Consider the following 10,702-nt stretch of genomic DNA (forward strand, 5'->3'; position numbering starts at 1 on the left):
GTTGTCGAGCACTAAAATTGCTCTGACGGTGCTAAAAGTTGATCGTCGCCCACTAGAATCACGTCGTCGGCACCAAAATTCCTTCGAGCATCATAGTTGCTCTACAGGGTACCAAAAATTGCGCCGTTAAGCACAAAATTTGTTTAGAGAGGCACCAAAATTCATCCGGGCATCATGGTTGCGATGCCAGGCACCGAAGTTGTTCTGACGGCTGTCAGGCACCATAATTGCATCGTTATACACCGAAGTTTCTCCTTTGGGTATCGGAATTGCTCCGGCGGGCACCAAAGTTGCACATCGGGCACCAAAGTTGCTCCGTAAGGCACCAAAGTTACTATGTCGGAAACCAAAATTGTGTCGTTAGCCCTTAGGTACCAAAGTTGCTCTATCGAAAACCAAAATTGTGCTATTAGGTACCAACGTTGCTCTGTCGGGGTCCAAAGTTGCACCGTGAGGTACCAAAGTTGCTCCGTCGGAAACCAAAAAATTGTGTCGTTAGGCACTAACATATGGCTCTTACGTATATAACAAGAACTGGAAGTTTGGGAGACAACTTCATGATTGAATAAGAGAAGGCTCTGAATCAGAAAAAAATTGTGATTAATGTGCTTTCCTCTGTGATGAATCCAAGGGCAAATTGGAGGACGGAATGGAAATAGCCGTGAAAAGGCTCTCAGCGAACTCGGCTCAAGGTTTCAACGAGTTGAAAAATGAGCTAGTGGTAGCTAACAGACTCAAGCACAAGAATCTGGTGCAGCTTCTCGGCGTCTGCTTGCAAGAGAAACTGCTGGGTGTACGAATATATGCCTAATGGGAGCCTAGACACGGCTCTTTTCGGTAATTCTCCCAACTCATTTCGCTACAAAGTTTAATTAGTACATGTAGGATTAGCTATGTAATACAAGTCTGCATATAGTATATTCTGGTGTTAAGTTCCAGCGGTGCATGTGTGTAGCACATCCTGAGATGGCATGGCAGCTGGACTGGATGAAGAGAAGGAAGATCATCTCCGGGATCGCTCGAGGTCTGCTGTATCTCCATGAGGAGTTTCGTCTAAAAATCATACACCGAGACCTGAAGCCAAGCAATGTTTTACTGGACCTTGATATGAGCCCCAAGATCTCGGACTTTGGTCTGTCTAGGGCTTTCGGCGGAGATCAATCGATCGATATAACACGACGGCCTGTTGGTACGCTGTAGCGATTTTTTTTTAAATAATACGATTTTTTTATTTAATTCTAGGAATAGCGTGCGATTTTAAAAAAGTGCAAAAGTGTGATCTGGTCGGTTAGCTAATGACCGATCGGTCAGTAGCAGGCCGATTCCCAGTGGCTGATGTGCCTCTGTTTGGGCAGAGAACTAGTTGGTCGATAGCTGACCAATTGGTCAGCTACAGACCAATTGGCCAGCTACCAACTGATCGGCCAGCTACTATCCGACCAGTGCATGGATTAATTTAGGTTTATTACGAGTGATATCTCCTGGCACTTCTCCCCCATTATTTTCCCGCCACCGCTTTCCCGTCATATCTTCTCCCTCTCCCGTTCACACCGCCGTGTTTCCCTCCCGCCCTTGCCGCCATCCTTCCCGCCACTTCTTCCCGCCATCGCAGCGCATTCGGAATGATATGGATGAATCTGAAGCTGGAGGGCCAACGAGACAATGTTTTCTATGCAATCAATTTGGTCATTGGGACACTAATTGTCCAACCTTCGACACTGGCCCAGCAGGAAGGGGGCAGCGAGGCACAAGGGGACGTCGCGGGAGGGGAAGAAACTAGGCGGCGAGGCGCTACTTCGGAACTTATTTGTAATTTATGTAGTGAACAATAAATTTGTAATAAGTATGGAACTACTTTGCAATTTCAAATGTGAAACTATGTTATTGTAATTTATGTAGTGAACAATGAATTTGTAATAAGTATGGAACTACTTTGCAATTTCAAATGTGAAACTATGTTACTGTAATTTATGTAGTGAACAATGAATTTGTAATAAGTATGGAACGACCGGCGGTGCAGCATTCTTGCCCTTCGAGGAGTTGGCACTCTTGCCCTTTGACGATGCAGCTCTCTTTGTCTTGCTGCTAGGCTCAAAGATATCATCGTCGTCCTCACTCTCAGCCGCCCACCGTTCTGGATATTTCAAATCCCTTTCCCTATCTCCTTCATTCTTTCATGTTAGTGACTTCCACTTATCAATCAACCTGATAAGCTCACACCTTATTTTCCGTGGGCTACGAGTAGGCATCTTCTTGACTGGATATCCATAGGACCAAGTCTCAAATTTCCTACCCACCTTACAGAGCAAGGTTTTTATAGGCTAGAAGGGATGACTTTCGGCGGGAAGATGTGAGCAGGAAAAATTGGGCGGGAAAAAGTGGCGGGAGATTTGGGCGGGAATAAATGGCGGGAAAATTGGGCAGGAAAAAATGGCGCTCCTCCTCAAAGAACGTTGCCCACGCACGCCGGTGTTTCTTCTCAATCTCCTGGCGCGCCCAATCCGGCTGCTCCGTGTCTATCCAGTGAAACCATTTGCATAGGGGCGGGGGAGTCTACAACACAAACAATAACATTAAATCACATTCATAAATAAATTTATGCCTACATAAAATTATATCGAAACATACCGGCGGCCTGGTGGACGACGAAGCTGAACTACGGGGTGGATCATGCTCATAGCTCGCACACATGAAAAATTTCATGCCGAACCAATCGGAGAAATCCTCCACTTGCTTAACATTAGCAAGACGGCCGCACCAACACTGCTCCGCAGTCACACTCGGGGGCAAACTTGCAGCCTTCGCCTTCACCGGCCTAAACTCCTGGTCAGAGAACGACACACTCATGATGGCTAAGGGTGAGCCAACAGAAAAAAGAGAGGATAGAAGCACTTGTGCAGCGATGAGTGTCGATGCCTGCTTTTATAGGGAAAAATCCGAGAGCGTGGCGGAAAATATAGCGGGAGATGGTGGCGGGATAAATTTGGCGGGAGATGGTGGCGGGAAGGAGTGGCGGGAAGGATGGCTGGAAGAAGTGGCTGGAAGGGTGGCGGCAAGGGCGGGAGGGAAACACTGCGGTGTGAGCAGGAGAGGGAGAAGATATGGCGGGAAAGCGGTGGCAGGAAAATAATGGGGGAGAAGTGCTAGGAGATATCACTCGTAATAAACCTAAACTAAACCCATACACTGGTCGGATAGTAGCTGGCCGATCGGTCGGTAGCTGACCAATTGGTTTGTAGCTGGCCAATTGGTCAGCTATCGACCAACTAATTCTGACGTGACAGTGACGCAGCAGCCGACTGGGAATCGGCCTGCTACTGACCGATCGGTCATTAGCTAACCGACCAGATCACACTTTTGCACTTTTTTGAAATCGCGCGCTATTCCTAGAATTAAATAAAAAAATTGTATTATTTAAAAAAAAGTGAAGAAGAAAACACTTGGAGCAGCATGCGATCCGGGTGACCGCCGTTTGCGTCTTTCTTTTAGCAATCTACATTTCTGTTCTCTGTGGATATCTAGTTAGCCATATGGAAAACCAGGTGCGGTGGGGGGACAGGGTAGGTTGGATACTTGAATTGGAGGGGAAGACGACGCCATGCCACATGTGGGCGGATTTTTTTAAAATAATACGAATTATTTTATAATTTTTAGAAATGTCACACATTCTGAATCATTTTCAGATATGTGACTCGGTCGGTTTCCAGTCGACCGATCGGCCCACCAAAAACCATTTAGGCTGTCGGCCGGGCAGGTCCTCTGCGTTGTGTCAGAAATTGGCTAGCTCTAGGACGATTGGCCAGCAGTAGAACGATCAGCTAACAGCAGGCCGATCGGTCAGCTAGCTGCCGACCAGCTGCATGCTGCCTGCTTTCACGGGCTTGACAAGGTTCTTTGTTATGCATGTAGAGCATTAATGGCTGGAGTGTTGTAGTGCTAAATCTATACTTTTCATTAGAGCATCTCCAGTCGGGTCCCCCAAAGCGTCCCCAAATCGCGCCGGATTAAGCGTTTGCGGGACGTGTTTTGTTCGTGCCGCCTTTGGGGGACGTCGCTCCCCAGCCGCGTCCCCCAAACGCCGTCCCAAATGAATATTGGTGCACGAAAATAAAGGTTTTCATTCAATTTTGATTATATATTACAAAGTTTGAATGAAAAAGATTAGATTTCATCTAAACCTACACTACTGACCGCTCGGCGGTGCGTTCGACGGCCCCGCCCCGTCGTCGCCTCCCCTACGCCGCAGCTCCTCCTGCGCGCGCCTCCTCTCCTTGCGTTCGGCGGTGGCCAGACGGTGCCGCTCCCGCCGCGCGTTCTCCTCCGCCCTCCCCTGCTGGGCCGCCTGGAGGGAGAGCTCGACGGCGCGACGAATCTGCGCCTCTTCGCGGGCACGGGTGTCGTCCTGGAGCTTCTTCTCCGACTCGAAGGACTCGACGAGCGCGCGTTGCTGATCGGCCGTCTCGTCCGGGTGCGGCCCGTCGTCGTCGGACCACTCGAACTCGTCGTCGTCGTCGTCCTCCACCTCGGTCTCCTCCGCCTCGTCCTCCTCCTCCTCCATTGGTGCCTCCTCCTCCACATCTGTTGGCGCCTCCATCATCGCCGCCGCCAACACGGCGTCCTCCGCCGCCAACTGGTCCGCCCGCCTCCCCCATCACTTTGCATCGCGCCGCTGGAGGTGGTGCCAGACGCATTTTCGGTCACGGCGGACGCAAACGGTCGCTCAGCGTCCGTTTGCGTTGCGCCGCTGGAGATTCCCTAAGAGCATATGCATCTCCATCGGCGCCTCCGATAGCGGCCCTGATAGCGATTTGAAGGCCGGGAGCGAAAATGGATTCGCACCGGCACGCCCCAAACGGCGCCAGCCAATTTTCGAGCCCAATAGAATCGCCGGCAACCCCGTGCCGGCCCCATCACCAAGGGCGCGAACCAGGCGCGCTGGCGCCTCGCGGAACGACGATTTTCGCGGGTGGGGGCACCTTGTCAGCGAGAGAACGCGGCGGTTTGCATTGAAAACGACGCAGGGAGGTTGTTCATCGGCGTTAATGGCCTCCCGCGCGGAAACCCAAACGGCGAGGATGGCGATTGGCCACGCGGCGTCCACCTAACTTACCAACGCGCCTTCAATGCGCATCCGCCACCTCCGTTAAAACCCCACCGGCGCGCCACCGCCAGGACCACAGACGCGGGCCCTCGCCAGGGAATGGCGGGCCGAGATGGCGCCGGAGGTGAGGAACCTGCGGGAGAACGCCCTCGAAAGCCCGTCCTGGGCAGGGCGCTTCGAATACGAGCGGGCGGTCGAGGTCGCGCGGACGGACAACCTCTCGGGCGGCCGCTTCAACAACGTCGGCCGCCGTGCCTGGTGGTACGGCCGCTCCATCGACGACACATTCCGCCAGTACGGCTTCCGTCCGCGCGTTCGCGGGCATCGGGAGCCGGTGTACTTCCCGCAGGCAGCCTGCATGGCGCCGGCGCCAACCCGCCGGAGAGGACCGCGGCGTCTGGAAGCTCACGCACTAGATCGTCGACTGCCGTCGCGCGCACGTGCTCGGCCGCGCCTCCTTCCGGAGGCGTCGTCGTCCGCGATGAGGCGAGGCGCACGTCCTCTGCTCCGGCTCGTCGGACAACGGGGTCGGCCGCCGCTCCCTCGTCAAGGAGGAGAACGCCTCGCCACCATTTCGATCGGCGAAGAAGAAATAGTGGGAGAAGGAGGCCGAGGCACAGACGGCCCCCCATACGATAGTGCCGGCGCCACTACCGACGTCTATTTAAGGCCACCGGTGGAGATGCTCTAATTAGCACACATGCACCGTGCTAGTGCATGCATGCCCCGGCTAATTAGCACCTGCATGGACGAGTGGATGACATGCCCCGGCTGATTAGCACGATAGCTACCCTATCGGCCACTAGCTGACCGATCGGCTAGTATGCGACCGATCGGCCTCTAGCCGACTGATCGGCCTGCAGCTGACCGATTGAGTCACAAAATTGAAATTTTTTGAAAACGCATGCTACTCTTGAAAATAAATAATAATTTTGTACTATTAAAAAAAAATTCGCGTACGCTGTAAGTCTTCGCTTATGTACTTATTACTTTCTCTGGAAAATGCAAATGCAGTGCATGTTGGCAAGAAAATGTTTGCGCGTGAATGGTTCTTCTAGTAAAAATGGGCCCCAAGTGTTCTTTTAGTGAATTTCACATTTACACTCTAGTTATGCATTTGTGACACTAATTACCGTGCCAACGGAAAATTCATGTAGATTACCCATTTTAAAAGCTTTGGACCCTTGGGAAAGGTGTTAGGTGATAATCAGTATCCAAAAGTATCAAGACGGTAGTGAGGAATGTGACGTATGATTAAAGAAGTTTGAATATAATCATCCATGATGCCTTCCAATATTTACATATTTTGTTGCTCCGATCGTATCGTGCCTATCCTATCCAAGAATCACAAGAAAAATGCTAAATTGAAGCTAAACGGTAATTTAAAATCTCCTACATGGGATACTCTGGTATAAGTTCGACTAAATAGGGTAATATGGGTCATAAATGTGCGTGGTTCGTGCTTAGGATTGCCACCTCTTCCGCCGGAGGGGGTCGACCGGCTGGCGGCGATGTGGGGGGCCTGCCGATCTGCCTAATAAAGGTGGTTGTCCTAGGGTTCCTCTTGTGCGAAGATGGAGACCTTCCCGAGGCCGGTCCTTCTTGATCTGGCCGCGTGGTGAGTTTCGGAAGGCTCCACCGGTGAATGTAACAGTGCATTTTATGCCTGGAGTTTGCTAGATCAGGTGATATTCGGCCATGACACCATGCTTTCATTCCGACCGTTTGATTCTGAGGAAGCGGCGCGAAGCTCCGTTCTTTCTTGTCATTAGGTGACATTTTCGTCCATGGTGAAGTTAGAGACTGAGAATATCATGGATGCCGGATTGGAGGACTAGCAATGGAGGTTCTAGTCTCTGTGTTGTTGAGGACTTGGTGTTTTGGGTTTCACATCAGCAGTATGTAAGTGGGAACGGCAACACAGGTGAATTTCAAATTTTTACCTTTCAGGATGAAAATCTAAGGTCTGGCATTAATTGGCTGTGCTTGGAAATGACCTTGTTGAAGGCATTATTTTTAGAGCGGGGACTATTTTCAGGGTGAAACCGTAAAATCTTTGACCGAGCGACGACGGTGGTTGTGCACTATTCCCTTCCTGAAGGCGTCGGTTTTGGAGAGTCTGAAGTTTAGGTGTTGTCTTGGTGGTGGTTGTATTGTTGCTGCTAGAGCTGGAATACTGTAGCGGGATTTTATTTTCTTATTTTCTTATTCTTTCTTTAGATGTGTGCATCCGTACTCTCATTAGGTTATTGCGTTGTAGCAGAGGCTAAGTGTAATTCGCATCTCTCTTAATATTAATATATTCATTTTATCGAAAAAAACTACAAGGTAAAGTGAAATTCACTCTTTGTTTTTAGAAAATGACCCCAAGGATTTATTATGTGAATTCATGCAGTGGATACATGTCCCCTGAGTACGCGTACTGTGGGCAAGTCTCTGCTAAGTCAGACATGTACAGCTTCGGCGTCATAGTCCTAGAGATCATGACTGGGAGGCGGAACAACAGGTCACTCGAAGACGCGGCCTCTAGATCTCTGCTCAGTAACGTAAGATCCACGCACATACACATAAAATTACGCTCCTTCCGTCATTTGTCGAGAAAGCTGCTTAGCTTGTTGTAAGATATGCTTTTGCAGGTATGGGAGAAGTGGAGCGCAGGCTCGATCGAGGAGGTGATGGATCCTTCGCTGGACGGACGTTACCCGGAGAGCGAGTCGGTCATCTATGTGCAGATCGGACTGCTGTGCGTCCAGGCAGGCCCGGGCGGCCACATGTGCCATAGGTGCGAGCTGCACAGGGCCCCAAGATTTTAGGGGCCCCAGATTTCTCTATACGCCTATACATATTTATATATAGAAAAAATATGAATAAGAATGAAACTTACCTGGGCCTTGCCGTATTGAAAGTTGGAACGCTAGCTGGAGCCTGGACGCACAGTCGCGCAGCCACATACTCTTCATGAATACCAGGAATCGAACCGTCCTCGCGACCTCGCCTCACGGAGTGACACGGAGGTTCGCCTGTTCGCCTCCTCAGCCCTCACCTGTTTTGATCGATCCATCTAGGCAGTGATTCATCTATGAAGCCAGCGACGAGCGAGCGACGTCTCCTTGACCCCAGCGACGCCGCGACGACACTGACGAACAGCCTAAGCCGTACATATGTCCGACGACTAGACGAGGTAATTCAAATTTTCTCATTTTCCGCATTCTATAATGATCGCCGATCAACAACGTTGTGATATATGGATGATCTTTTAATTTATTATTTTAATTCTTGTATGTAGTGTTTTAGAACCAATGGGGCGCGATTCCGGTGCCAAAAAGCGCAAGAGAAATGGGGCGCGATTCTGGTGCTCTAACTCAATCGCAAAAATAGGCCATGGAGAAGTTTATTATAAAAAGAAACAAAGTGTCTTCCAACAATTAGTCACTTGGTCGTGCTACACTTCGCACTGGATTTTATTCCTTGAAATGATGGTGTAGATGGCTAGGCAGAGATAGAAAATAATACTGAGGTAGAGGAAGATGATATTGATTAAGATGACATCATTGAAGACCCAATGATTTAACGACAACATCACTTGAGAGTGATGTGTTGGACAAGGCTGATTACGAGGATATCATTAAAGATTTTACTCTAAAGAACCCTAAAAGAATGATGAGTTTTCAAATAAACATTATGCAACCTGAAGTTGAATAGATATTATTCTGAATATATATCCAATTTTCATATAAGATATTAAGACATATACATTATATTTGTTAAATAGTTTAATTTTTTTATAAGATAGGGGCCCTATTTTGAGTTTCGCACAGGGCCCCGAATTTTGCCGGCTCGGCCCTGCGTCCAGGAGAACCCGAGCGCTAGGCCGGACGCGTCGGAGGTTGTTCTCATGCTCGACACCCACTCCTCGTCTGCGGCAATGCGGACTCCGTCCAGGCCAGCCTTCTGCTTCAGTCAGCCTGGTGTTACCTTGGCTGAAGGGAGCCTGACGTCCAATTATCCGAGCATCCGGGGTGCAACGACGAGCGGCCAGTTTTTTTTTTTTTTTTTTTTTTTTTTGCGAAACACAGTACAATCAAAGACGCTCGTATATACGCGTACACACTCACCCCTATGAACGCACACACGCACACCCTACCCCTATGACATGACAATCTCTGACCTCCAGCCTAGGTAGGAGGAGCCACGTAGCAGAAACATGTATTTGTACATCCACATGCTGCCATTATGATGCAGATACATAATATGTCAGAATATGTCACGTGTTAGTTGTTACAGAACATCCTACATTGTGAACCGTATGTAAGTTTATGTGCTGTACTGGAAACGTGATACTATACAATGGATTTTAGCAGTAAATCACGAACCTTCCAAGTATGGAATTGAGTAATGCTGAAAATAATTTAAGGATGAATAAAAACAGGTTTACTCCACCCTTCTTTACTTTTCAAAAAAATAACTAATCTAAATCTAAAGAAAAACAAGAAATGAATTCTATTGAATTGTATTTTTATTGATCAATTAGAATAGCCTTCTTGAACGTATAATTGTCTCAAAAGGGCCAATATACGTACACTATTGGACCTACGATACATATTCGGGATTAGGGGTAGGATGGCTGAGATTAAACGATACAACGATATCTTTTTGGGTGTTTCAACTGTTTTAACTTTGGGAGTCTACGAGAGCACAAGCCAGGATTTGAAATTCAACCCATCAACTTTGGTTTGAAGAGTCATGACGCACCAAAGTTATTTGGGAGACCCAACACTCGACAACAAATAATTGGTGGCAAAACCACGAAATGATACAGGATGCACCAGAGAAAATTGATTTACACTCCACTTGGAAAACTATATGATGAGGATATATATTCATGAAATGTGAATTCTACCTGTCTGAGCTGGAAGGAAATACAAAGTCAAATTGCATATATAGAACATGGGGGCATGTGAACCCACTTTTTGAAAAGTTCCGTTTGTGATGTCAAAACATGTTTTAAAAATCGAAACACAAAATGATTTCCCAGATGATCTCAAATATGTGCCCTGGACATGAGTTTCGTGATGATTTTTTTTTTTATTTTGTCTCAGCAAAAAAGTGAAATTTTGCAGGGCTATATAGCAGTATATATATGACGTATTTTGTCTTTTTAGATTCTGAAATAAAACAGTGGTTTCTCCGCGAAAACTTTCTACGCATACATGAAACATGCGTACGTACCCGGATATTTTTATTTCAGAATTTTTTAACATTTGGAAAATGCATTTCCAACTAGGGTTCACATGCACCCATGTTCAAACCGGACTTTTCCGTATGACAGACTGTGTTTTCTTTCTATTTTCAGGAGGACCACTGTGAAAGACTATACATACAGTGCCTAGGCACTGTGTAGCCACGTCTGTCCTATATATGCAGTCTGCGCCGGTGCAGCTTGCATACACTCGAATGTGACCTGCATTGTTTGTCAAGCATGAGATTGATCCACACATGTGAGAAAGCCTCGCTTTTATCCATTGAAAAGTAGCGTATACAAAGGACGCATTTGGTAACCTGTGAAGGCTTTTTTTTGCATGGGTGGAGAAACAAAATGGT

General features: G+C 48.1%; 1 pseudogene; it reads left to right on the forward strand.

Annotated features, from left to right (window-relative positions):
- The first annotated feature begins 604 nt into the window (after positions 1–604).
- LOC124680257 lies at positions 605–10,491 on the forward strand (annotated as a pseudogene).
- Positions 10,492–10,702: the final 211 nt, after the last annotated feature.

The sequence above is a fragment of the Lolium rigidum genome, unplaced genomic scaffold (assembly GCF_022539505.1).
Source record: "Lolium rigidum isolate FL_2022 unplaced genomic scaffold, APGP_CSIRO_Lrig_0.1 contig_10888_1, whole genome shotgun sequence".
NCBI classification, from domain to species: Eukaryota; Viridiplantae; Streptophyta; class Magnoliopsida; order Poales; family Poaceae; genus Lolium; species Lolium rigidum.